Raw genomic sequence first — 26,740 nt, 5'->3', positions numbered from 1 at the left:
CCTTCGCTCGGCTCCAAAATGTCTTTTTACAGCTGCTTTGTTCAAAGCAGGATCCAGTTGCGTTTGGCTCGTTTGACTCTAGAACAGTGCTGTTCCTTCTTCTCTCGCCCTATGCGCCCCGCCCAGCGTTGTTTATAGAAGAAACTGGGTCGCTTTTCTTAGTAGAATTTTCCGTGTCCTAGAGCTGGCTGGGCTTCCTCGGGTGCCATCGGACCCTCCGTCACTATTTTCTCTTCTAAACTGGCTTCCTATCAAGTCACTGTGGGGGGCTGAGAATCTGTTCACACTCTTGCCATCACGCTGAGATTAACTGGTGGGTTCAGCTCACGCTGAGATTAACCGGTGGGTTCAGCTGCTGTCAGTTCCCCACTGGCCCTAATTGATTTTCCAGTCTTTGGGGATTGTTACCCAGATCCATTATTTAATTAGGGGGCCGCAGACAGTGACTTTTTGAACACTACCGTGTCTCCTGCATTGAGTAGCTGCGTTCTTCTCTGAAGGAGTTTCCCTAGTACCTGCGTAGTTATCCTAAAATACAGTCTGCCGAAGAAAGGCACAAATGCTTAGTTCTTTGTCAATTTTCAGAAGAGGTGGGTACCCCATGAGGTTTGTGGTGGCTTTCTAGTATCACTGTGATCTCACTGACTTTCGTATATTTAAAAAAATTTTTTTAATGTTTATTTTTGAGAGAGAGAGAGAGAGACAGCATGTGAGTAGGGCAGGGGCAGAGAGAGAGGGAGACACAGAATCCGAAACAGGCTCCAGGCTCTGAGCTGTCAGCACAGAGCCCGACGCGGGGCTCGAACTCAGGAACCGTGAGATCATGACCTGAGCTGAAGTCGGTTGCTTAACCGCCTGAGCCACCCAGGCACCCCAGCATTTTGCTTTTAGGCATAAGATGTCCCAGCTCATCTGGCCCCTGGCGCCCGCTGTTCCTCTGCGGCAGCCTGGGTCCCTTAGTGGGAAGCGGTTTGTAGAGAACATAATCTGAGCACTAGGGATGCTAGCTGTTCTGGGTTTTCATTGGTTCTAGGCTTTTTCAGACACCAGAGCTAGGGAATACGTTCTTTTCTCTTCAGGGAAAGAAAAATAAAACGTGAGTTTATATTGACTTTATTCCTTTTCCCCTATTATATAGAATAATTGAAAACTAATGGTACCAATATGTTTACGAACACGTCTACTGAATGGAACACGATATCTATTATTCTCCTTTTGTTCTTACCCCTCGGGGGTGGATACTAACAAGACTATGTCAAAGTCACTTGAAATAACTCTTAGTGTGGGTTTTCCATCCACTTGATGCTCAGGGTCATTTATTCCAGTGAGTTCTTCCCTTTTTAAAAAACTGATTTAATGCTGTGTTTTAATTGTAGAAAGCATTTGGTTCCAAAGTCAAAAGCATGACTTTTGCGTTCAGGAGGTTTCACTTCCTGGCGCTCCTCTGCTCTGCCCCAGAGAGAACAATTTTACTGGGTTCTGGGTTTATCTTCCTATTGTCTTTCTTTCTTTTTCTTTCTCTTTCTTTCTTTCTTTCTCTTTCTTTCTTTTCTTTCTTCTTTTTAATGTTTATTTTTGAGAGAGAAAGAGTGCGTGCGAGCCACAGAGGGACAGAGAGAGGGGGAGACACAGAATCTGAAGCAGCTCCAGGCTCTGAGCCATCAGCACAGAGCCCGACGTGGGGCTTGAACCCACAAACTGTGAGATCATGACCTGAGCCGGTCGGACGTCAAACAACTGAGCCACCCAGGCACCTCCCACCCCCGCCATTGTCTCTAAGAATATAAGGAAATATACCCTTCTTTCCTTCTCTTAAGCTAAAATGGCATTCTGTATATATTTCTGCGCTTTCCCCTGTTTCGCCTCGTGGTCTGTCACTACCTGTACACTCTGCTCCCCGGTCATGTGGAACATCCCCAGGGAGCCCTCTGGAGCCTTTTCACAGCCGCACTGTGCTCCATCGGGCGGGGAAGCCCCGCTGACTCAGTTCTGCGGGTGGGCATTTGCATCGCTTCCTACTTTTTGAGGTCACAGCAATGTGCAACGAGGGGTTTATGGTGTGCACGTTTCTAAAGGTTTTGGTAAACTTGCCAAAGACTCGCTGGAGTCTGGGCCCGTTTTCCCCCTTCCAGGAACGTGTGAGAAATGACATGGGATTTTCATTCGGAGACTCAAGATCTGAGCAGTCGGTATGTGGGGAACGAGGGGCTGTGCCCCTGCATGGGGCGCGGTGAGGCCAGCGGTGGTGTGCTTTCCCTGAGGACTCTGCAGCCCGGCTGGGAAGCGTCAAGGGCCCCGGGAGGGGTCTGCTTGGGCCCGAAGGCCAGCGCCCTGTCTACAGATGGAGGGCAGCACGGCCACGTATGGACACAGGGAGTCTCTTCCAGCAACGCTGTGCATCAGAGGCAAAGCTGGGATGGGAACCCGGACTCTGGACAGACAGACAGACAGAAAGGCAGATCTGCACAGACCCGAAGGGATCAGCAGCCGAGACAGATTTGCAGACAGCTCCAGATTCAGACAGAGGTGCAGACAGGCAGATGCAGACGGGGCCCGAGTCAGGAAGACACGGCGCAGGCCACACAGACAGACAAAGCAGGAGCCCCAGGGACCCCCGCATTCCCGGGCGCCCTGCCGGGCGGCTCCCACCCACCTTGGCCCCCAGGGCGGCCGAGGCCAGCTGGCCCTGCCAAGGGTGCAGGCCGACCTGGGGCCGGATCCAGGGAGCTGGGTGTGCAGGCGAGGCGGCTGGCGGCAGGGGTGGGGTGGGGGGGCTGAGGGGGGCGGCTGGGCAGGGGCCAGGCCTGCTGTCTAGATGTATTTCACGCTTTGCAAAGAGGTGAGGCAAAGCAAAGCAGGCAGCTGCTGGCCTCGCTCCCTTGCGCCCTTCCCTCCCTAGGGGCCCATGGGATGCCACGGCTCCCCCAGCCTTCGCCTGACGCGGCCAGGAGGTGGCAGCGGACTGGAGCCCTGGCAGCCCCCCCCAAGTGTGCATGGCGCCAGCCATGGGAGGGCAGAGCGGGCACTGGGACCCTGACTCTGCAGACCAGGCAGTGGGGTCCCAGAAGAGCAGGGCTGCTCCCCGCAATCTAGCTAAACCCCAGCGCCCCGTGGGGCGGGCGGGTCGGTCCACGCACACCCTTCTGGCAAACGGGTCCCACTGCAGCCGAAGCCCTGCGTGCCTCACTGCCGGCCCGCTGGGATCCGGGACCTCCCAGCCCCGGAGGGTGTCAGCCCGCTGTCCAGCCCGCACTTGTTAGGACACGTCCTCGGGTGTGGCGAGTCCCACATTTGAAGATGAGCAAACCTAGGTGGGCAGAGGTCCGGGCACTAGCAGTTCTGGGGTCAGGCTCGAGGTCAGACCTGCCGCTGCCATCACACCTTGGAGCCGAAGCGCCCCGGTTCCCCCGACTGTACAGAGGCCTGCAGCCCACGGCATCTCTGACCACGGCGCCAGCCCTCCCCGCACCCCTCTCTGTGCCTGGCCCCCCGCTCTGCGACACTCTTCCCTTCTCCCGAGAAGTGGGCCCGGGACCCAGCACTGGCCAGTCCCTGCTGGTCCCCTGACCCGTGGTGTCGGCGCAGGCGCTCAGGCTGCAGCCCAAGGGGACAGCCGGATGCGCTGCTCCTTGGGGTGAGGGGTGAGGACACCCATGGGCAGAGCAGGCCAGGCTGCGACCCTGTGGGCAACGGGCTGCCGCTCCCCTCCCGTGGCTGCACGGTGACTCATTCTGTGTCACCTCAAACGGTAACTGTGTTCCTGCTTCATCAACGAGGGGACCTACTCAGCTCGAGAGGGAGATGCAGAGACAGACTCTGCTGGGTGGGTCAGCGCCCCCAGCCTCGCAGCCCCCAGCAGCGCCTGGAGCCAGCCTGGCCCTGCCCCCCCCCCCCCCCCCCCCCCCCCCCCCGCCAGTTGTGAGCACCTGTCAGCGCCTCAGTCCTCCCCGCCGCAGGGTGAAGCGATCACCCGGTGCGCCCCCTGCCGGCCGGGCCCCTGCGCTCTGGCTCTTACTGTCCATACCTGCGTCCCTGTGGCAGGTTCTGGAGGGCGCTGGGGCGTGGCCACGGGGCCGCTCTCCCGGGTCTGAGATACGGGGAGGCCCCTTGCTCGGCCTGGCTGTCAGGGCCCCTCCCGCGGCAGGAGCCTGGTGGCTGATGGGAAGGGTGCTGGGGCAGGCCAGGCGCCCAGGGCTGTCAGCAGCCACGGCTCCGACACCCGGGCCACGTCCAGCTGGAGCGTCTCCGCCTCGCTCTGCAGATATGCGCATGCCGAGGGGCAGCAACACCCGCGACGGGGCGCCAGTCCCGGGGCCAGGCCGGGCCAGCAGACGTGCACGCGGCTGGCGGCTCTGTCGGTGCCCCAGCCTGACATCAGTCCACAGTTAACTCCGAGCAGCCCCTAAGAGGGACATGGGCTCCTTTGGCCCCACCCTCCTGCCACCCCTCTGCCCTGGCTGTGCTGGCCCCCGGGATGCCCTTCCCTCTGCCTCTCCAGGGCTGGCCTTGCCATCAGGGCCCGGAGGGTGCTTCCTCCTCCCCCTCCTCCTCCAGGAAGCCTTCCTGAACTTCTCTAACCTCGAAATGCTGGTGCTGGGATATCCCACTCCTCCACTGAGTATAGTTGGGTGGGAAGGGAGAGGCTGAGGCCAGTGGCGGGGTCCTGCATGACCCATCCATGACCTCGCACAGTGAGTTAGCGGAAGAACAGCAGTGGGAGACCTGCCTCCCCGATCCTCACACCTGCTGTCCCGGTTGGACCGTCACCTTTCAGACCTCCTTCCTGTGCCCGGGGACTCTGCCCCGCCAGACGCCACGGTGACGAGCCTGAGGGGCCCTTGTCCTGCCCAAGACTGGGGAGGGCGGGCAGGCGAGGAGAGTCCTGCCCTACACTTGCCGGTCACTCTGGGTCAGAGGCCTCCTCCCGGCCTCAGTTTCCTTATCACGTAACATGGGGGTTACGCATTGCCCAGGCAGAGCTGAGAGCTGCAGACACACGGATGCATGCTGTCCTGGGGGCCCGGAGGACGCCGGCCTGACACTCGCGTCCTGAGCACGGCCATGCTGAGTGCCCAAGACACCAACGGGGGGCCCCGGGGGGGCAGGGCTGCACACAGGTGGCGCCACACCGGGGTGGCCACAGGGGGCTTCCTGGAAGGGCGGACTGGCCGGGCTGGCAGAGGAGGGGGAGGCCGTGACAGGAGGGGCAGCAAGGGCCGGAGGCAGAGAGGCGCTGGCAGCCCCAGTGACGGATGCGCGGTTCCTCCTCGGCTCTCCCCAAAGTCCTCGCCGCCTTGCCAGCCAAGACGGTTTGGCCGGGATCGCGCTGAATTGTTAATCTGCCCCCTGGGACCATAAACGGTTTTAAAGCTTTATAAACGGCTTTACTTCCCTGTCCCCACCCTCGAGTTTTCCAGGGACAGGCTGAGAGATGGCTCGTCTGTGCACCCCCACCCCCACCCCCAGAGTCTGTGGAGGGGGGCCGGCGGGCCCAGCAGGCGTGCGTGGGGGGGGGACCAGCTGCTTTATGAGCCCCGGGCGTCTCCTGTGTGGGGTGGTGCGGGGGGCGGGGCGCAGGAAGCACCTGGCCGCAGAGCCAGACGCCAGCCCACCACCTGCGCCCCCCGGAACCCTCCCGCAGCCCCCGCCCCTGGCAGAAGACCCCCCGTGTCTGCCATCTGGAGCACACATCCGGCACTTTGCTGCAGACGCTTCTATTTCACTGCTCCCCTTGCTCCGTCCTGCCTCTCCCGCCCCAGCCCTGCAGGGCGCAGGGCATTCGGCTGTGCCGCACCAAGGCTTCTGTCTGCTGCGTCACCGGAGGTGCCCGGTGCGCCCCTGGGAGCCAAGGAAGACCCAGGCCCTGCATCCTTGCACACCAGCCGGGCCTCTGGCTCTTCTTAACCCCCAACTTCCAAACCCACCAGGGACCAGAAGGTGGGGGTGCCTGGTAAACACGCAGACGCCCAGGCCTCGGCTGGATCTGCACTGGGGCCCTGGGATCGGCTTGTTTCATAAGCATCCCTTCCAGCGGAGTGATGATGGTGCCACTCTCTTCCAGGTGGGGAAACAGAGGCTGGGGGAGCCAGGCTGAGGCTCCTGCGCCCCGCGGGCCCCTCTCCACCCCGCCGTCTCGTCAGGGCTTACGGAGGAGCGCCGGCACGCCTCTTCCTCCACAAACACATCTGTCTGGTTACAAAAGCGCCCGCGCTACCTGGAAGCCCAAGGGCCCCGTGGTCCGCAAGGGAGCGCGTCCGCGGAGTTCCTGTCTAGACCTCCTCCACATTTGTTCCTAATTTCACGCTCTGCAGGCTCCCAGATTCCTGTGCTTGGTAATAAATAGGGAAGAGTTCAGCAGCTCCACGGCTGGTCTCAGAGATGTTCTCCAGAGCCCGGCTGGGCTGGGCTGGCGGCGCGGGGGTCTGGCGGCCTGGACGGGCTGTTCCCAGCCGCGCCTCGACATCTCCTCCCCAAGCTCCTCAGAAGCGCAGGCCCACCTGGGACGGGGCTGGGGGCCGGGTGCTGGAGCGCGCCTTCAGCAAGCCGGGGACGCCCTGGGCTGGGCTGCTCTGTGGCCGGGGCTCCGTGAGGGACCCGTGCTGCTCTGCTGGCCACCTCGGGGCTTCACGGACTTGCAGAAGTTGTGCCCAGACCCCAGTTGAAGAGCCCCCCCCCACCACCTCCGGGGTGAGCGCTGTGAGAGCAGGTGGTTCTCCGCTCCATTGCCACTGCCCAGCCCAGCTCCGGACGCACAGTAGGCGCTCAGTGCTCACGAGAACAGTGAGCTCTTGAAGAACGAACCGAAATTTTAGGATGGACCCGGAGCCAGGAGTGTCAGTGAGAAGGGTATGGGCGTGTCCATCTCGTTTTGCCCCACGGCTCCCCCGCTGGGGGAGGGTCCCCAACCCACACTCCCCAGGCCACCCAGGAAGCAGGGAGCAGATGTGTCTCTGTACAATCACCCCACCCACACGGTCTAGGGGTAAACCGAGGCAGGAAGAGTAGAACAACACACCGGGCCAGCAGCGAAGCCCATCAGGTGGACACCTGGTCTGTGTGCCCCTTCCTGGCTGCAGGGCGGAGGCTGTGGACCACAGGGAGAGGATGCAGGGCAGACACGGGGTCCTGGGGGCTACGGGGGCCGGGCCACGGCCAGGAAACTGGAGGGAGCTGCCTTGCCTGACCTGGACTGGCCAGGGGCCTAGGCATCCCCCTCCCCCCAAACCCCCCGCCTGGGCAGCTGGGCGGCCTTCCTGCCCCCTCGGGCACGGTCCCCAGGCACTTGCTGTCCCCTACCTGGGAACCTCTGGGAAGGCAGGGGGCCGCAGGAGGAAGCCCCTCCTTCCGTCTGTCAGAGCCAAGGCACAGTCACCTGGGGGCCCCCGGCCCTTCGGGGACAGTGGGCAGCACATCATGCTGGTGAGCGCACCACGCCATGCCAGAGGCCCCCCCCAAGCACAGCGTCCTGCCTCCAGAGGAGTGGCCACTCGGGTGCTCTAAGGCTTGTGGTCCAATGAGGCTGGACGCCCCGCTCCGTGGGGACCAGGCTTGGTGGTGTGGGGGGGCTGGGAGCGCGCTGCTGCCCCCTGACTGTGCACACAGGTGGTGTGCCTTCCAGACGAGACCTACCCCAGCTTGTCTGCCACGGAATGAGGGCTGAGCACAGGCCCGCGGCCCTGACCTTCGCCCTTGAGCCCCCAGGGGGTGGGGCGGCGGGGGATGGGAGGAGGCGAGGCACCCGGTGTCTGATGTTGAGCTCAGCAGTGTCTGGCCCCGGGGCCCCCGGCAGCCCGCAGGCCTCTCCTGTCTGACCTCTCGTGACGTGTCTGAAGGATGGACGTGTGTCTGACGGTGCTCACAGCTCACGGCCACGCGACTCCCGCACAGCCCAGAAACCCACCCTTTAGCAAGGAGGCGCCCTGACGTTCCTACCCTGCCCTCCCGCCCATGCTGCCCCACTGGGCTCCTGAACCTGAGTCTGGCCAGGTCACTGCCTCCCTCAGACACCCTGGGTGGCTCCCCTGTACCTCCCGTTAGTAACAAGCACATTGTCCTGTCCGGAGCACCCTCTGTGCCCGGCAGGGACTGACAGTCTTCACCACCATCTCTAATCCCCAGGAGAGTCTGTGCAGGTTCATCATCACCCCGTTTTACAGACAAGGAAACAGCCAGAGAGCTGCGCAGGGGGTCACATGGTCCAGGGTGAGGGTGCAGGGGTGAACTCGGGTGAGCCACTCCAAAGCTGGTGTCTTGTCTTTTCCCTCCTTCTCCTGGCTCCCCCCACACAGCTTGCCTTAAGTTGGGGGGGGGGACAGGATAGGGATGCTCTCTCCTTGCCCCACTAGACTGACGCTAAGCCCCATGAAGGCAGGAACCTGGTTTGCCATGTTTTGCCGCCTTCCTGTCACAAGGGGTCAGCAGAGCGCAAGGACACGGTAGCGGCTCCGAAAGGGGGGATCTGAAGTGAAGTGGGGTCTAACTGGCGAGCCCCCACTGAACACGCCCCGAGCCCTGGAAGGGAAGGGACGGGGCTCTGCCACTGCGGCTGTCACCTCCTGCCCCGCCTCCCCCTCAGGTCGTCCTGGGCAGGCGGGGAGGGTGCGGCAGGCAAGGCCCGGGCCGGGCACGTGCGGGGCCCCAGTCAGGGGAAAGGCAGCCCAGGTGCACCTGCAACTTTGTGAGGCTGGGGTGTCCCGATCCGTGTCAGGCAATGGGGGGGGCAGCTCAGCTGTGATCAGTTCTGGCTTTTTCTCTCCCTTAAAAGTAACACTGGGTAGAAGTTGGGTCTGCAAAGCCCTTTCTGTTGCTTGACTTCAGTATTTTATTTTTATTTTCAGCTTCTTCTTCCAAGACCGGAGTGCAGCTCAGAGGCTGGGAGGCACGCAGGACGGAGCGCCAGGCAGTGTCCACTGGCACCGCCGGAACTTCCGTTTATTAAACACTATGTCCCAGCGCTGAGCGGAAGTCTCTGCCCTCAGTATTTCACTTAAGCTCATGGATACACTCAGCTCAGGCCCTGTGAGTGTCCTCATGCAAAGACAGGGAAACTGAGGCACAGAGAAGGTGGTACATCCAGGCCGGGACACGAGGAGGAGGCACAGTCAAGATCTGATGCCAGGCCTTTGCTCATCACCCTGGCTCAGCACCTTGAGTTTGATGAAGCCCTCAAGACAGTCAGTAGACCCCTCGGGGTCTCAGCCTGGCAGGGCGGAGCTAACACAGCTCAGCAGGGGTCACCCCTGGGGATTCAGGGTTCCCCAGAGGGTCTCCCTGCTCTGCTTCTCCACGATCCCCGGCGAGGGCACTGTACCCAGCTCCCAGCGCCTGCTGCATCCTGGCTCTGTCCCCGCCCCCCACACCTTGCCCCTTCCGTCATTCCACAGAAGCCTTGCACCTGATTAGCAGGGGGAGCGTGCGCGGCTCCACCCTGGCACTGTCCGGCTGCGTGTGTAGGGACAGGGCCCCAACTGAGGGGTCACCACGGCATCGTCAGTGCCTCGTGTGCCCAGCGCTTCGGCCTGGGCCCGGCTAGCTCCTCCCCAAGTGCTTGTCCCAAACAGGTTGGAGATCCTCACCTGGGCTGCATCAGCATCTCTGGGGGCGGGGGGCTCTGGACCACTGGGCTCCTCCCAGGAGTTTCTGCTCAGAGGCCTAGGTGGGTACGGATGCGCCCGGCTTACGGGGTCCTGGGAGATGCTGACGCTCCTGGGACGGGGCCACATGTGGGGAACGATTGGACCAGATGCCTCCCCGGTCCTCTGAATGAAATCCACACTCCGCTGGACCGGCGCTGGCCACCGCGTCTGCTTCAGGCCGCGGGTGTACGTGCTGGTCTCAGGCCTGTCCTGTCCCACGGTCCCTAGACTGGGGATGCCCCCGGGGCCACTGCCCGCCGCCGCTCGGGCAGCTAAGTCCTTCTGGTCCTTTGGGGCGGGTATCAGGGCCCCATGCAGGGAGCCCTGGCCCCCTCCCCCAAGGGCCTGGCCCGCCTCCTCCATCCCCTGCAGCATCACGGTGCGCTGCCTTCTCACCCGTCTTCCGAATGACCGCGAACCCCACGAGGGCTCCAGCACAGCCTCACCTTGACGCACAGGCCCCGCAGACGGCAAGAGCTGGGTCTGTGCCTGTGGACTGAGTTCTTGCCAAGGCAGAGCCCTTGGGAGCTGAAGACTGGGGGAGCCGTGGGAGCCGTAGGTGCGTTTTGGGGAGGAAGACCAGGCCAGCTGTTGGAGGGGCTCATTGGAAAGGGCAAGGGGGGCGGAGACTGAGGAGAGCCTGACCACCTCTGCTTCTGCTCCTTGTTGCTCCGGGACTGTGACACGAGGAAAGCCGTCTGCTCGTGGAGAGCCTCGGCTTACGCATCTGTGAAAGTGGCAGCGGCAGCGTGCCTGGCTTTGTGGTTCTTGGGGAGAATGCACACATCACCCCATTTAAGCCTGATCATCATTCATCATCCTTGGGGTTGGAATTATGAAGCCGTTTCACAGATGAGAAAACAGGGGGTGGTGGAGATGAAGTGACCTGCCCAAGGTCACACAGCCAGAGAGAGGCAGACCTGGGGGCCGGGCGAGGGGTGGGGGTGGGGGGTGCTTTTCCAGAAACACTGGTTGCCTCTGGCATCTCATGGGCTTGGACAAGCACCCAGTCCACCACGGATGGCAAGTCGTGTGCGAGATCCCACTCCCAGGGCCCGGGAAGGGGTTGGGGGACGGGGCGGAGGAGGGGGGGACTCGGCCATCCATCCCATGCTCCGGGAACAAAGGCCGGCGGCGGTGTATGCGCGGCAGCTCAGGGCAGAGGGTCAGCGCGGCAGTCAGGCAGGCTTCAGGGAAGAGGTGACAGACACAGGCAGCCCAGCTCTTATAGAACACAGAACCTCCGTCTCCATCCCCAGGGCCTGCCTCTGCCCTCCTTAGCCACCACTGGGCAGCCCTGCAAACAATCGGCTCCCGAGCCTGCTCCGGGCCTGTGACTTGTGCACTCAGTGTCCCCAGTGTCACCTGGGGAGTCGGCGACACACAGAATCCGGGTCCCAACCACACCCACTGATCAGGGGCTCTGGGAATGGGCCCAGTGACCTGAGCTTTAACAAGACCCCCAGGGAGCAGCAGCCTGGCTCGCCCCCCCCAACACCCTGGACCCCCAACACATCAGGACCACCGGGCAGCCCATCACCCAGGCCAAACACAGGGAGGCCTGGGGGGGGGGGGCCAGGAGCCGGGCCTTTGTTTTGTACCTTTGAATCCTCTCTACCTATTTCTCAGGGCCAGGCCTGCCGGGCTTGGGAGCACCACGCGGGGGGCCCGATTAAGGCTTCACCTGTTGCCCCCACTGGTCCAGGAGCAGGGATGCAACTGCCCGAGTGCAGAGAGCAGGGGCAGATACCCCACGGTGGCGAGGCCCCGCTCCGCGTCCAGGCGAGGCCCCGCGTCAGCTATTTCCCTCCTTGCGGCCAACGTTGCTCTGATCCTGCCCCTCGGCTCCTGAGGAGCTCGGCCACTTCTGTCACGCCCTTTGCTTCCATGCCACCCTCCACGTCTCAGCTGAGCCCCCAGGGCTGCTGACATACGTGCTCCCACGGAACCCTCACTGCAGCCCCTGATGGGTTCCCGCCCCCCGAGGCCCGGCTCCCGTGCCTCCGCCTCCAGGCAGCCTGGGCTCATGCCACTAGGTGCTGGTCGCTCCCTCCCAGCCCCACTCGGCCTGCGAGTCAGAAAGACTCGGGTGTGGCTGCAGACTCTCCTCCCTCCGGTCAGGTTGACCACCGGCCTGGTCCCCTCACCTTTAAAACAGGATGTTAATGCCTGGCTCCAGGCCCCTCCCTCCTCCTTCCCTCCCCCTCCCTCCCTGCCTCGCCATAGGCACCCCTGAGTGCCTGCAGGGCGCTGAGCTCCGTGCTGCCCTGGGGATCCCTGCCTCCTCCTGGCCCCCGGGGAGCAGGCCGCATGTGCTCCCGTGACCCAGAGCCTTAAATGCCGCGCGTGGTCTGGAGGTGCCGGGGGCCTCAACGCGACCCCCACTGACCTCCTCTCCTTTGTATTTCTGTCCAGAAGCCCGTGACTTCTCTCCCCTTGGGCTGTGAGCCCTGGGGCCTGGCCCGCCGCAAGCTCCCGGCCCAGGGTGCCCCGTGGGGGCGAGGAGGGGTTGGGGGGGGTTGGGGGCATCCCTAACAGTAAACTATTATTTGGATTAATTTTTAACAAAGCGAGCCCCTGCATGTACTGCGCTGTGTCCATCTTCCTGTCCGTGTCTCACGTCTGCACGTTCGGAGCCACGGTTCTTGCAGACACCCCCACACTAGAGCCAAGAACCCCCGGAACTCAGGCCTGAGTGTGACTCTCCAGGTCTAGGCGTGTCCCTGGCCCTCTGGGCTTGTCCCTGATGTACTGCCTCCGCTCTGCATTTTCTATTGCTGCTGTGCTTTGTCAACCTGTTCCCTGGGCCTCCTGACCCGACAGGATGCACGGTCGTGCCTCTGAGCCTTTGCTGGTGCCATTCCATGGGCCTTGAACTCCCTTCCGGTTGTGTTTACTGAAACCCCTGGCTATTGGTAGGCACACTCCTTGAGCAAGCCTTTCCTGCCCTCCAGGCCATGGACACAGCTTCCTCTTCTGGGATCCAGTAGCACTCATTGTCCATGCGCCGCACCTGGTGCTTATCATTTACCAACAGTCCAACAGCAAATATTTATTAAGCTCCTTTTGCATTCCGGTGTCTGCTCTGGGTCTCCGCCTTGGAAATAGCAAGTGCAAAGGTCCAGGGGCGGGCAGAGCAAGGTAGCATAGGGGCAGCGGGAGGAAGCGGCACAGGGTCGGCAGAGATCGGGCTGCACGGCGGGGCCTGTCTGCTCCGGAACAGCCCTCACGGAGCATTACCGCTTGTCTTCTGGCTGCGGTGTCGTGCCCTTTCCTTCCTGAAATGGCTTCTAGATCAGTCGTCCTCACCTCTGGATGTGCATCAAGTCTACCTGAGGTTGAGAGAGAACCATTTGGAAGGGTTCTAGAGAATGGTGCTCGGTGGTCTTGCTGGTCCAGGAAGAGAGCCTGCTCTGGCCTGTCGTGGCTCACGGAGCATCGGGCACAGAACGCGGAAGGGCCGGGGCTGGGCGCTGCTCTGCTCCTGCCTGACAAGCCTAAAACGAAGCTGAAGCGATCGAGGCGGCGCAGGGTCTGGCGTCCGCTGGACAGCTACCCGGCCTGCAAAGGTGCCAGCGATACAATCCACGCGAGGAGAAAAATGGGTCCTCGAAGCTAACCCGGAAACGGCACAGATGATAGAATCAGGAGGTGGGGACGTCAGAATCGTGATGACACTTGTCGCCCCCGTGGTCAGGACACGGGAGGAGACAGGGCATGTTAAGTAGAAATGCAGATGACGTTAGAGGAACCGAACCGAGTTTCTGGAGATTAAAAAGGTTCCATCTCAGACGAGAAACACACCGGGTCGGATTAACATCCGAGTCAGTGCTGCAGAAGAGGAGGCTTCGGGGCGCAGGCGGAAACGGCCAGCGCGAGACAGCAAAGAGACAAACCCCCGACCGAGGAAGCAGGGCTCTGGAGAGAGGATCGGAGCCCCTGCAGGAAGTTGGGCGTGGAGAGGTGACTCATGAGAAGAAATCTTGGTGGAAACTCGGATCCCAGACCCTCCACAAACCAGGAACCCAACACACATGAGGGAAAGCACACCGAGGAACGTTCTAATCAAACCGACGGAAACCTTGAAGACAGAGGAAGAGTCACGTGAGGAGCGATGCAGGAGCACACAGACTGCGGTGGAACCGGTGAACGCCAGGAGACAGCCGGCAGCAGGCGTACAGCAGGGGCCACACTAACCTAGAATATTCTACCCAGCAAAACTCTTTCCGAAATTAAGATGAAATATGGAGCGGCATTAGTCTCGTCTCCTCTTCTCGACGACAGAGATCCTGGAAGGGCAGGGTCACAACTCGGCTCCTCGCCACAGGAAATAGACGCTGTTGCGTCTCTTTCTGGAGGCTTCTTCTCATTGGGTTTGGGTCTCCGGCGGCCCCATCTGAGCACAGGTTAGGGAGTCGTGTGGGAAGGACTCTGTTCATTGGAGTTTGGGTGGAATCTGGCTTGTTTTGGGAGAGGCCCAGGTCAAGGAAGCAGCGGCCCTTTGAGGGCCCTCCCCACGGGGGACCCCAACTTCCTGGACCCGAGCCCTGCAGAGAGAGCACAGGGGGTGCGAGGCGCCTTGCGCCTTGTATTGACCTCGCCTATCCCCAAAGGAGCGTAAAACACAAAAAAGAAATTCGTGTATGTTTTAAAAAAACAACAAACCAAATAGATGCGTATGTTTGAGCTGCTCACAAGGTTACAGCGTCTCCATGCCTACAGCTGCCGGCTGTGCAGGGGTTGAGGAGGTGGGCCCTGCTAACCCCGGCAGACCAGGGGGTGTGGACAGCTTCTGCCCGGGACCCAGGCGCCTGGCGGCTGGACTGGAGGGACGGAGGGAAGGAGGGAGGAAGCGATCGAGAAATGTCAGCTGTGTCCCCGCGCTCCCGGGACCAGTTTCAGTAGCTACTCGGAATAGACCACCTGTGTCCTGACAGCCCCCTGTGGTTTGAGTTTTCAGGTACAGACGGCGTCCACCCAGAGAGCAGCCCCGTGAGTTAGGAAGACAGGAGTCCTCGTGCATATTCACGGGTGAGCACTGGGGCCCCAGGAAAGCGGGTCGGTGGAGTGACCAGCTGGGCTGCTGCCTAACCTGTCCAACCCAGAGCTCCCTCCCGTGTCACCGCCTCAGGCTACCTGCACCCGTGGCTGCTCTACACTCCCACCCTGGCCAGGATGGCCCAGAGTTGCCTGGGGCAGGGGGGCGAGGACCAGCCTTGCCCTGCTGAATCCAGGCAGTACCTCCTCGCCCCAGAGCTGTGTGTGTGTGTGTCTGTGTGTGTGCGCACGCGTGTGCACACATGTATGCACACGTGTGCGTGTCTGTGCATATGCATGTGCGTGTTTTGTACTCACGTGTGTGTTGTTAACTTTACAAATAAAATAGCCAGTTATTTCACCAGCAAAATGGATTTATTTGGGAATAGCAGAGAATAGCAAATATGGTTTTGCTGGAGCTCACGTGTCCTGAATTGCAGTTCTCAGCTATTTCTTAATAAACTTGTGTGTGTGCATCTACATGCATGTATACATGTATGTGTACACCACATGTGTGTGCACGCATGTATATGTACTATATATGCGTGTATACATGTATACAGCATGTGCATTTATATTCACACCCGTAGCTGTGTGTGTATATGTGTATACAGCATGTGCATGCATATCCACATGTGTGCCTGTGTGCGTGTATATGTGTATATGGCATGTATATTTATATCCTTGTCTGTGCCTGTGCGTGTCTATCCACGTATATGGCATGCGCATTTATACTGCATGTGTGTCTCTGTACGCACGTATATGGCACGTGCACGCATATCCACAGGCGTGCCTGTATACGCAAATATACGGCACGCATATCCACAGGTGTGCCCGTGTGCGTGTGTGCGGTGCTGATTGTGAAGGAAGTGCAGGTGAGTCAAAGCAAAGGTGAGTCGAGCGACCTGGAGGTTCCAGAGGGATGGGCTGGATGGTCCGGCAACCAGGGGCGTTGGGCTGGGGGCTGCCACCGTCCACCTCTGCTCCCCTTTGAGTTCAGATGCGCCCAGCGGACTTGGCAGAACCAGGGACCCCCCAGACTCCTGCCTCTGTGTAAGGTCAGCGCAGCTCATTTAAGACAGGCCCACCTTCTGACCTGGGGCTCAGGCAGGGTCTGGAGTGGGGCGGGGGCCAGAGGGCGGGCGGCCAGGGCACTACTGGAGCCTGGGAGGAGGGTCAGGACGAGGGGTGGAACGGCGCACTCCCAGGAACTTAGAGCCACACGGCTCAGAGTCTCAGAGAGCCAATATCTGAGCAAGCGTCCCCCGTTTCTCCCCTCTGGTTGGGAAGGGACTCTGGACGTTGCCCGTCTAAGCACCTGCTCAGTGAACCACGGGACTTTCTTTCCCTCTTGAAATTATGGTTCATCCAAGACTGTCAACCTAAGCGGTGGGGTACACACCCTTAGGGATGGAGGAGGGTGGTACCCCCTTGGCTCCGGGCCACATTCCAGGCACCCCACCTTCTCTCGAAGTACAAGCTTCGGGGACCCCCAGGCGGCCCCACCTGCCTGAGCGCACGCACACCGTCGTGGGGGCAGAGGCCTCAAGAAAGGGCAGCCGTCAACCTTGCCGGCCCCACCCCCACCCATTCCTTGCTTCATCTGACGCAGTTCATGGGCTCGAGGGCACCGGGCACGGGCGCCAGCTCTCCCTGGTCCCGCCTCGCGCCTCCGCTCTCCGCCAGGCTCTGCCAGTGGGGCCGCTGCCGCGACTGTTACCGACTTCTTGGGGCCGCCCCACCACCCCGAGCAGTCCTCGGTGGCCCAGGCTTCAGCAAAGGCCCTGCCTGAAGCGATTTGTTTCACATCAACTTTCCTTTTTAAGAAAATTGGGCTCAGCCATTTTTAAGTGAGTGTAGGCGTGTTGTTGAAAGGGCCCGTCTTGAAGATTAAACGATTTTTAAAAACCCCGTAGTTGTCGTCAACGAAGAGTGGCAGCAGCCCGGAAGCCTGGCCAGGGGCTGAGGCCAGACCCAGGGTGGCCCACCAGCCCCGGACTCCCTCCCCCGACGGTGAAACTCCTGCAGCTGGAAATGGCAGGGGCCGCACGGGACAGGCCCTGCTCATGCCCCAAACCGCTTAGCCACTGGCCACGCTCTTGCCACGCTGGCTTACTTCCCATTTCTGGAACATTCTGAGTCCTTCCTCCTGGAGGACGTTCTCAGTGTTTGGAGGGGAGATCCTGATGGGAAAACTGATGTCACTCGTGGCTCTAGACATGGGGTGTCCCAGTCCAGGGGAAGCCAGGCAGCAGCCGCCGCAGCCCCGGGCAGTCGAGCGGGGCCGTCAGAATGGCACGGCAGCTTCCGGCCATCCACTGAACATCTCCCGAGTGCTCCATCCATGTGCCGGCACGGCGCCTGGTGCGGGGCTCACTGGTGGGCAGCACCAACAGGTGCGCTCCTCAAGGGGGCACCCTGTGTGATGATGGGGACCCATCGGGAAGACCCGCAGAGCCAGTGTCACAGTGGGCCCAAGGGTGTGTCACGAGGCCGACCTTCCGGGAGGTGACATGGGGTCAGGGACACGTTCCTGAAGCACACTGTGGACACTGAGATCTGCGTTCAGGCCGAGAGGGGAGGAGGCGGGCCTGCCCCCAGGAAGGCAGGCTCTGGGCACATTCCAGAATGGAAAGTAAGCCAGCATGCAGGAAGCTGGCGGGGGCGGACGGGCCAGGGAGGAGGTGGGGGTCAGGGAGGGGCGGGCTTAGCAGGGTCTGTGACATGCCGGGCCTTCCGGGCTGCAGCAGGGGTCATGCTCTGTCCTCAGCTGGGATGGGACCGAAGCAGGGTACGGACCCCCGGCCGCCCAGACAACAGGGCGCTGAGTTCCATCACAGGTGCTACTCAGCAGCCCTCAGAGGCCCCAGAATCTAGCACCAGGCTCCCTCTGTCGTGCTGTTCCCGGCTGTCCAGGGTCTCATGTGGGGGTGAAGACCTGTCACCACCACACTGAAGAGGGACACGGCCATCTCATTTCTTCGGACTGGGGAAGTAGGGCACAGAGAGGCTTAATAATGCATCTAAGCTCACCAGCTGTGGGGGGGCGGGGGCTGTGGGGGGGTTGGGCCGGGCCGCGGGGTCCTAACCCTTGTCCCTGTTCAGAGCCCCCCGGAGATTCTACAGCCATGCTGCACCCTCCCCAGCCGCCCCTACGCCTCCCTCTCGCCCTTAGGTCTCCTGGTCGACGGTGGGAATAATCCCAAAGAGAAAAGCGTGGACCCTGAGAAACAAGACAGCCCAGTGGCAATAAAATCTACCACAAAGGTGATTATTCGGGACGCTGCACCTCAAAACAAAAATTGTCCTTTGGAAACAGAAATCTGTTTAGTAATTAGAGGGAACTCTCGTGTGGGAAGCTCCATGAAGGTAAAATTAAAGTTGACAATATTTTTAATTTTGGAAATGGGTTCGCACTGAGCCAGGAACCTTCTGTATAATGAGTGTTTTAACCAAACAAATTCTAAACACAGGTAAATACCAGAAGTTCGCAATTTGACGATGTTACAAAGAAGCTGCTGTGTTGTTTTTTTTCTGCGAAATATTAGACTATTGTCTTTTCACTGTCCTCCTTTGAACCAAAATTGGATCCTCATATCCTGGAATCAGCCCTCTCAAAAGCATTGCTGGTTTCGAAATGGTGCGAGGGGAGACCCGGCCAGCAAAAGACGTGTGGGTCCTGCCCTGGGCCAGCGGGGTCTGCCGGCTCCTGGGAGCTGGTGGGTGGCGGCTGCCCTGCAGAGAAAGGGCTTCCGGACCGGGCGCTTGCCTTGGACTCTGAAAAATGAGCATCTTTGCCGTAGGAAAGTTCCCGAAGGTACCGAGCAAGCGCGTTTGCCAACAGCGGGTGGAAGAAGTGGGAAAACAGGAAGGAAATGTGACATTCAGACACTGCGAGGCAAGGCCTCCGACAAGTGTCAGGGACACACTAATGAGGCTCCCCAGCCTCCTCCAACCCCTCTTCCCGCGCCCAGCAGCCTGGCAAAGCTGCCTGAGCCAGCTCTGGGGGGATGAGCCAGCAGGAAGCACAGAGCCAAAGCCGGCTGGTGCCCTGGAGTTAAGGCAGGGTGGTTGGGGAGGGGGGGGTATAGGGCGGGGTCTCTGCCAAGGGTCCCTCACTTGTCTGCACTGGGGCTGGGGCGGCAGGGAGCCTTTTTGAGCCTGGGAGAGAGACCAGAGGATGAAAGCTGATCTCAATCACAACAGATTTGAGGCTCCAAGCCAATGAGACCACCAGGAAGTGGCCAGCTGTCCCCTCCCCCCCTTATAAGGCGTGGATTACTGGACACATCGGGGTATCTTCTATGAGGCACTGATTACCAAAGTCAACAGACAGCTGTCTCGCACCCCAGTGATGGCAGAAATGTCCCATCTCCCCCACCGCGCTTGCTTCTCCCCACTCCATACTCCTTCAGGGCTTAGCTCAAGTTCCACCTCCAGGAAGCCCTCCCAGACTGCTCTGACCCATGCGGTATCTTCCTCCGAGTCTGGGACACCTGTTGTCCCACACGCGTGTTACGATCCATCAGGAGGTGCCTGTGCCCGGCGCTCTCATCCCAGTCACAAGTGCGCATCCCCCGTAGGTACCCCCATGCCTACCGAGACTCTTCCCCTTTGGGATCAAACCAGTGAAGAAATCAATAAAAAGACGCAGCACAACCCGAAACCCAGGCTGACCTACGTGCCTGCTCACTAACACGGGGCCAGGTAAACAGATGAGAAACCGAGTGCTGGCGCGGGGGGGGGGGACCCTTCTGCCGACAGAAGGGAGGAGGAAGCCACCTGGGTGATGGATCTCAGGGGCCCGGCCTGGGGGTGGGTCATGGGGGGGGGAGAATGGGTCACAGCGGAGTCCCCTGAGGGGGGAACAAACAGACAAAGGGATGGCTTGACTTGTCTTTTATAGCCAGCATACATTTACTTCATTTAAAAATCCCTTTAATGTATCAAAATTTAATATATCTTAGCTAAAAATGTAAGCATGAAGGAGCCAGTCACCTGTGACAGCTTCTGCCGCTGGAGTCGGCTTCCTGTCCTGGTTCACAGGATGTTTTCTAGAACCCTGTGTCTCCAGCTTCGCGGAGCACAGGGACTACCCGGGGGGCCTGTTAACCAGACGGTCCGCAGGGGTCTGAGAATCTGCGCTCCCTGCAGGTTCCCAGGGACAGGAGGCTGCTGGGACCCACCTGGGGTGGCGCGGCTCCGAGGGGAAGCTGGGACGGCACGCACAGCCATGGACAGCAAAGGACAAGAAATAACACTAATAATAAAAAAGGGAGGAGTGTTCCCCAGGGACCCCGGCTGCCAGAGGGCCCCCTGGCCAGGGCCAGCCCGGGACGGCCCCACGCAGAAACTGCGGACCTGGTCAGGAAGGATCCAGACGCAGGTGGCGGTCAGGGAGCCAGGGCGGCCCCAGGGCCAGCCTGCCCTGAGGCCGCTCCGTGGCTGAGCCCGGAAACAGGGGCACCCATGGGGGCTGCCCCGGGGGTGCACCTGACCCAGAAGATGTTTCTGTTATGGCTCCGCAGGGCCCAGAATTCCCTCTCCGGTGAGCCAGCTGAGACGCAGTCTAGCACGTGCTGTGAAGTGGCCGTTAACATCATCACTGAAGAACCCAAGGCCCAGAGAGGCCAAGTCACTTCACCAGGGACACTCAGCATGGGTAGAAACGCGGCTCTGGCCAGCCCCAACGGCCGGGCTCTCACCCACTCGACCCCACCACCAGCCTGCACTCAGCGGCCAGGGACTGAGGCAAACGAGGCCGCAGCCCCGGGAGCCTGGGCAGCCTCCACGTGGGCTTCCCGACCGGCCCCGGCTGCTCCCGTCTCTGCCACCTGGGAAAGCTGAGCACGGGCACAGGTGACTATCGAGGTGAGGCCGGAGCCCAGTCCCATGGAAACACCCCGAGGTGGGCGGGGACGTTGTCCAGGGGACAGGCAGTCACAGCCAGCCAGGGTGTGACAATGTGTTGCTGCTGGGACAAAAAGCCTTCCTCGAGGCCCCCAGGGCTGCCTCCTCATCACTTACGCGCGGCCCATCCTGCCTGTCCAGGCCTGCCCAGGGCTCCGGCCCGGCCACGTGTAGAGCAGGGCTCTATGACAGGCGTGTGTTCAGTCCCCAGCCTCTCCCGCCACCCAGCACACATCCCAGCGCCCCTGCCTCGGCTGGATGGTCATTCACGTCCACTCCCCCCGTCGTTTCCTTCTGGCTGGATGCAGTGGCCTCCAGAGCCTTCCTGCCTCTAGCCTCACCCTCTCCACGTAGCCCCTTGTGCTGCAGCCCGAGAACATCCTCTAAAGGCTACATCCGGCCGTGTCCCTCCCACTGTCTGTGGTTTCTGGGGATCTCTGGAGAAACCCACCTCTTAACGGGGGCTTACAAGCCTCGCCTGATCTAACCTCCCCCTCGCTCCCCCTCTTCAGAGACCCCAGGAACGTAGAGGCCACAGTCCCCATTTCACAGCCCAGCAGATCTCACAGCCCGGAAGCAGCAAGCTTGACTCAGACCTGGGTCAAGGTGGTCACTCCCCCTAGAATTCCTCCTGCAGCGCCCTCCAGACTTGGACAGCCCCCAGCCAGGGGGAGGGGGAGCGCCAGCTTGAGCCTGTTCAGGGAGGGGACTTGATTCCTAAGGGAACAAAGAGCTTTGCAAAGAGAAACAGGGGTGCCCGCACCAGGAGCCTCTCCGCTCGGCAGTGGAAGGGCAGGAGCTGGCAGACACCGAAGATGCCAGGCTTGTCAAATCCCCTTTGGAGCAAATCCAAAGGGACAGAGACACTGCAAGGGGGAGAGCAAAGCCAGGCTGGGAAGCCCCCGGGGGGGGGGGCCGGCCTTGAGGAGCAGACCCCGGGCTTAGCCCCGGGGGCAGCCCCGCCTTGGGCAGGCCCCCCGCGCAGGTTCGCAGCTGCCACCCTGTGCTGGCGGGGAAGGCAGGAGCACCCTCAGTTTTGTACCGGAGGAGGCTGCGTGATTTGCCCACGGTGGCCCAGGACCCACACTCTCTGCCACACAAACCGCCTCTTACTGACGGACGCACACAGACCTGCTACTTCGCAGAGAGGCAGGGCCAGGAGCCGCTGGAGGACAGGGCCCGGGCTCTGCCGCCACCGTGACTTGCCTTCTGCCCGGACTCAGATGCAATTTGCGGAGATGTGATAACTCTCTCCCGAAGCCCCGCCTGCTCCCTCGCCCCTTCTGAGTGCTGTAATTATTCCTCGCCGGATGTCACGGCCATCACTCTGTGGAGTGGATCCGTGGAGCTCAGGGGCTTCTATGCGGGACGGGGTCCCTGCTGTGTAGGCTCCGCGCAGCCGGGCCATACTGCTCACCCAGAACCGGCGCCAGGAGTCAGCGATTTAGAGCTGGCCTCCATACATGCAAGGCTGGGGGGATCACTTGAGTTGGGGGGGGAGGGCTTGAGTTCAGGTTTGCCCTGAGATTTCAAAATTCCTCTGTGCTCCCTCCATATGCAGCTCCTCCCCACCTTACACGCTCACTTTGGGGCTGAGCTGAACAGAGTGGTCATGGCCCATCAGGGACATGACTTGAGCCACCCCATCATTTCACAGATGAGAGACTGAGGTCTAGAGAGGGAGAATGACCCGCCCAAGGTCACCCCGAAAGGTGGACAGAACTGGGCAGATGAGTCTTGGCCCCCCTAGCCGTGCCCCCCTTTCCCTGAGTGCCCTGACTCATGGTTGACAGTTGTGCTGGGATAAGCCATGCGTGTCTGGGAGCTCGAAGCCTCGGAGGCTGGGAAGGGCTCTGTGGTGGAGAAGCTGGAACATTTCTGTAGCCCGAGCTCTCAGCAGAGAGTGCCAGAGAGCTCCAGAAAGACCAGCCGATGCTCCCTGGAGCTGCCCACGTCCGTCCCCATGCGCCCCAAAGGCACTGAGGCCAGGAGAGCCCGTGGGTCCTTCCCAGACACCCCCAAACACTGCAGCAGGCCAATTCCAAGCTTGCCAAGCGGGTCGGGACCAGTCGGCCCCTCTGGAAACTTAGCTGGCAGGGAGATGAGGAGTCAGGAAGATCCAGGGCACACGGCTCACCCTGGTATTTTTTCCACCCCATCAGGCAGGTGCCCAATAGCCACTGCCAAATTAAAAAATGAACAAGACCCCAGCTTGCCTGAGCCCCAGCCTCAGGAGGGAGATGGGTCTGTCCTAAGGCCCCAGCACCCAAGCTCTTCCAAAAGCTGACGGTCAGCGCACAAAGAATTAAAGTCAATCCCTCCCCTCGGCCCAGGAAGCGCCTACACCACCCACTTAGGTAAGGAGAGCTTCCTGGTCGTCTAGGCTGTATCCTCAGCACCACTGGCGTAGGGGGATGGATGCTGTCCTAGCAAATCCAAACTTTTGGGGGTTGGAAATCCTCACTGCACCTGGAAGGCCCCCGCCCCTCCAGGCGCCCGGCCCGGCCGGAGCAGAGGGGACACTGGGCGAAGGCTGGTGGGTCGTGCCCCCTGGCTCTCCTGAGCTCCAGCTTCCCGAGGAACGTGAAAGGAGAGCAGGCTGGGGCTAAGGCCTCTGGGACACCCTCTTATCCTCCAGAAGGGTCAGTGCACCTGGCCCTTGAGATTGTTGTCACAGAGTGCTGGGGGCTGCTATGAGATGCGCACTGCCAGGGCTATTCGTGCACACGTGGTCCTCCACCCTGGGAGCACAGGACGCCGGTGGGTGAGGTGGCAGAGCCGTGAGGGTGGACAGGCAGTCTCTCCTGGGTTGTTGGTGTTTGGAGAGTCTTTTAATTCCTGGCTAGGAAAACCCAAATGCCAGTCCAGTGCTCCTCTCCTCCATTTAAGCTGAGATTTCAAACAGACGAAGGTGGGTGTAAGGCCAGTGGCTGTGACTGAGGATGGGGTGTTTGAGGTCAGCTCTCCCACTTACTGGCTGCGTGACCTTGGCCAAGTGACCAAACTTCCCCGAGCCTCAGTTTCCTCATCTGTCAAATAGGGCCAATGCCCATCTCTGATGGGTGTTGAGTGAACTGAATGCATGATTACACAGGTCAGGTGCTGAGCACGGTGTCTAGTCTAAGGCAAGTCTCAGTCAGTGAAAGGTCTCAGCTCCTGGCACCACAGAGAAGGGAGGCCAGGCTCCTCTCGGAAACTTTTCACCCCAAATTTCCTTCATGCCCAGGCCAATAAAGGGACCAGGCGTCCCTTGGCTCCGTGGGTCCCCTGCCTCCGTCTCCCTCCCTCCCTCCCTCACTGCCCACTTGGGTCTCCGTTCACAGCCCACAGCCTCCTCCCCAGGGGCGCACTTCCAGGGCAGATGGAGACGGGACGGGTGATGTGGCCCGGCAGCTGCGTGGGGCAGGGACCTGGCTCCATACTGCCCAGCAGGCTGCAGCGGGCGCCCCAGCCTTCGTGGGCACTGAGCCGGGGCTTCCCTGCCTGCGTGCTCGGCGTCCTCGACCCCCTCGCCCCGCGACCGCTTCCGCCCGCTCGGTCCTTACCTTGAACCATGGGAACGGCGCTGCCCCGGCCGGCCGAGGACTTGGGCGCACGTGACGGGGCGGCCCGGCGTCCGTCCCGGGCAGGGCGCAGCTAGCGGCGGCCGCTCCTGCCCAGGCCACGGCTGCAGCGCCTGCTGGGGCCGGGCGGGCGCGGCGGGCGCTGGCGAGGCCCGGAGGCCCGCGGGAGGCGACTGCGTGCCCGGGCGGGAGCCCCCTGCCAGCTCCGGCTGCGGCCACGGCTCCGGTCGCGCAGGCTGGCTCCCTACGAGCGGCACGCACCGTTCCAGCCCAGTCCCCGGGCGCGGGGCGCGCGCTGGCGGGAGGGCGCGCGCACGAGCCGGCGGGGAGCGCGCCGCCGGCCCCGCGCGCGCCGCCGTCGGGGTCTGCGGGGAAGCGGTTCGGGAGCTGTCCCTGGTGCTGACCGCTCGTCCGCTGCGGGCCCAGGCCGTGGGACCTCCCGCCGGCCTGGGGGCGCCCCGCCTCCGCCCGGCGCCCCCGCGGGGCTCCCGTTGCTCTACGCCTGCTTTCTGGGATTGGGAGTCGGGCTGAAGCTGCCGCTGCTTATCAACAGTGTGACCTTGGGGCAAGTTCCTTACTGGGGAGTCTCTCTGGTTCTCACCTGTGAAACGGGCCATAGCGGTGCCTGCAAGGTTGGTCTGAGAATGCAGTTAAACCAGGTCCAGGGGCCTGGCACACAATGGGTGCTCAGTAAACTCTGGCCATTATCGAGATTTGTTTCCATTCTCGTGGTGAGCAGCCACCAGGCTAGGGAGAAAGGGCGGTGCCTGTCCCGCCCCGGGGCCTGGTAGCTGCCCTTGGGTCTCTCAGGGCAACCGCAGAGGAAGGGAGCAGACTCCTGCCTTGGGACCACAAAGCACAGGTTTGGGTCCAATGGCTGCACGCTGAAGCAGGACAGACTGGGCTGCTTCCTTCCTGACATGAGGTCCCTCCACCTGAAGGGAGTGCTCCAAGAGGCAGCGAGTGGCCTCTGTCCCTGCAGACAGACACTCAGGAGGAGGCCAGAGACTCTGAGCTGAGAGAGGTCTGGAGCTAAAAATTAGCAAAGGATATGTAAGGCACTAAGAACCCTGCCTGGCACGTTGAAAACATAATATGAATGTTTGCTTTTCCAACTCTCAAGTTCTTTACAAGATGCATATCTTGGTAGGAAAAACCTGCTACTTCACTCCAGTTCTAGAGACTGGAATACTGGGGACATAGAGCGGGGGTGAGGGGACCTGCGTGGAGTCCACTCCCGTCTTACAGATGGACCGAGGAGAGAAAAGCAAGCAACCGGCTCAGAGCCACACCGCAAGACCGAGAGGGTGAGTACTTAGAAACCAGACAGACAGGCTCCAGATGTCCAGCCTCCTGCCTCCCCCTCACACGTTCCCTAAGAAAGGTCACTGCCCAATTCCCCAAAGCTGTTCAAGCCAGTTTGAGCCTGGAGAGTTTCCTTATAACAAACTGGGCAAGTACCTCATTCCTCTTAACTACTGGAAAGAGCTGGTGCCTGCCCCTGTGAACATCTCTGTCCCTTCCGAGCAGGATAATTGAACGCCACCTGCCTCGTTTCCTGAGGGATCCGTGGCAGTGTGGATTCATTAATTAACTGTGCACCGTACCTGCTTCCACCAGGCACTTACTTCATGATAAACATCACTCATTATGTGCTCAGTATGCCCCAGACACAAGGCTAAACACGTTGCCTGAATTATCTCATTTAAATCTTCTCACCAGCCCAGTGAGATGACTTTGCTGGTGCAGACTGGAGGCTTAAGAGCAGCAGACCAGAGCTGGCGTAGACTGAATCCCAAACACGTGCTCCTTATGCCCTCCTCCCAGATTCTCGATGTGCTCCCAACCTAGGAAAAAATATGGAAACATTAATAGAAACTCCATATAAGGAGAAGGGGGGGAGAGAGAGAGAGACAGAGAGATGCAAACCGGCCAGCCAATCAGTGCCCAAGGTGTCAGAGTAGGAATCCTTTAAATTGACATTTTCTGTCAAAATCCCCATTAGACAACTGAGCCACTTTTTTTTTTTTTTTAAATTTCAGGATTGCTTAGATCCTGACAAACATGTGCCAAGAATTTAAAAGGAGCATCACTGCCAAATCCTCTCCAGCCAGCGCCAGTGCCTGCCGCTTCTGCCCACGTCTGCTCATTCACACTCGGCAGAATTTCCCAGCTGTGGGTCTGGAGCGGCTGACCTCGTGAAGCACGGGTTTCTTTCCCGGGTTCTGCAGAGGCGGGCTCCCGGTGCCCTTGATGATGCGACCCGAGCCCCTTTTACTTGATCCAGGACTAAATATCCCCCACAACATATAAAGTAGACGCGCTTCTTACTCATACCTTATCAGTGACGGCAGAGGCGGGAAGCGGCTTACCGGCGGTCACGTGGGCAACCGGAAGGTGGCTGCCGTGAATGGATTCCCTTGGGTGTTGACACTCAATGGTCCCCACCAAACTCACTCTTGGTGTGATCAAATCATGACCTGGTTTTAAGCAAAAAGCCCATTTCCAAAAAATAAAAATAGGGGAAAGTGAGGAGCCACTGATCTGACTTTCTAGAAACAATCCGTTGTCAGCTTCCCTTAAATAGCAAATTCT

The 26,740-nt window shown here is 60.5% G+C and overlaps 1 protein-coding gene across 1 annotated transcript in view; it reads right to left on the bottom strand.

Moving 5' to 3' along the window:
• FAM163B (family with sequence similarity 163 member B) overlaps positions 1-24,237 on the bottom strand; it is a 28,201-nt gene extending 3,964 nt beyond the window's left edge. Inside the window, exon 1 of the mRNA XM_039255179.1 lies at positions 24,128-24,237. The gene's annotated coding sequence lies outside the window, so the exon portion shown is untranslated. The remainder of the gene's footprint in view (positions 1-24,127) is intronic.
• Between the last annotated feature and the right edge of the window lie 2,503 nt (positions 24,238-26,740).

Source organism: Hyaena hyaena, unplaced genomic scaffold, assembly GCF_003009895.1.
Source record: "Hyaena hyaena isolate Hyena2069 unplaced genomic scaffold, ASM300989v1 scaffold_511, whole genome shotgun sequence".
In the NCBI taxonomy this organism is placed as follows: domain Eukaryota; kingdom Metazoa; phylum Chordata; class Mammalia; order Carnivora; family Hyaenidae; genus Hyaena; species Hyaena hyaena.
The sequence above is the reverse complement of the archived record's forward strand: the minus strand, read 5'-3'. Positions and strand labels throughout refer to the sequence as shown.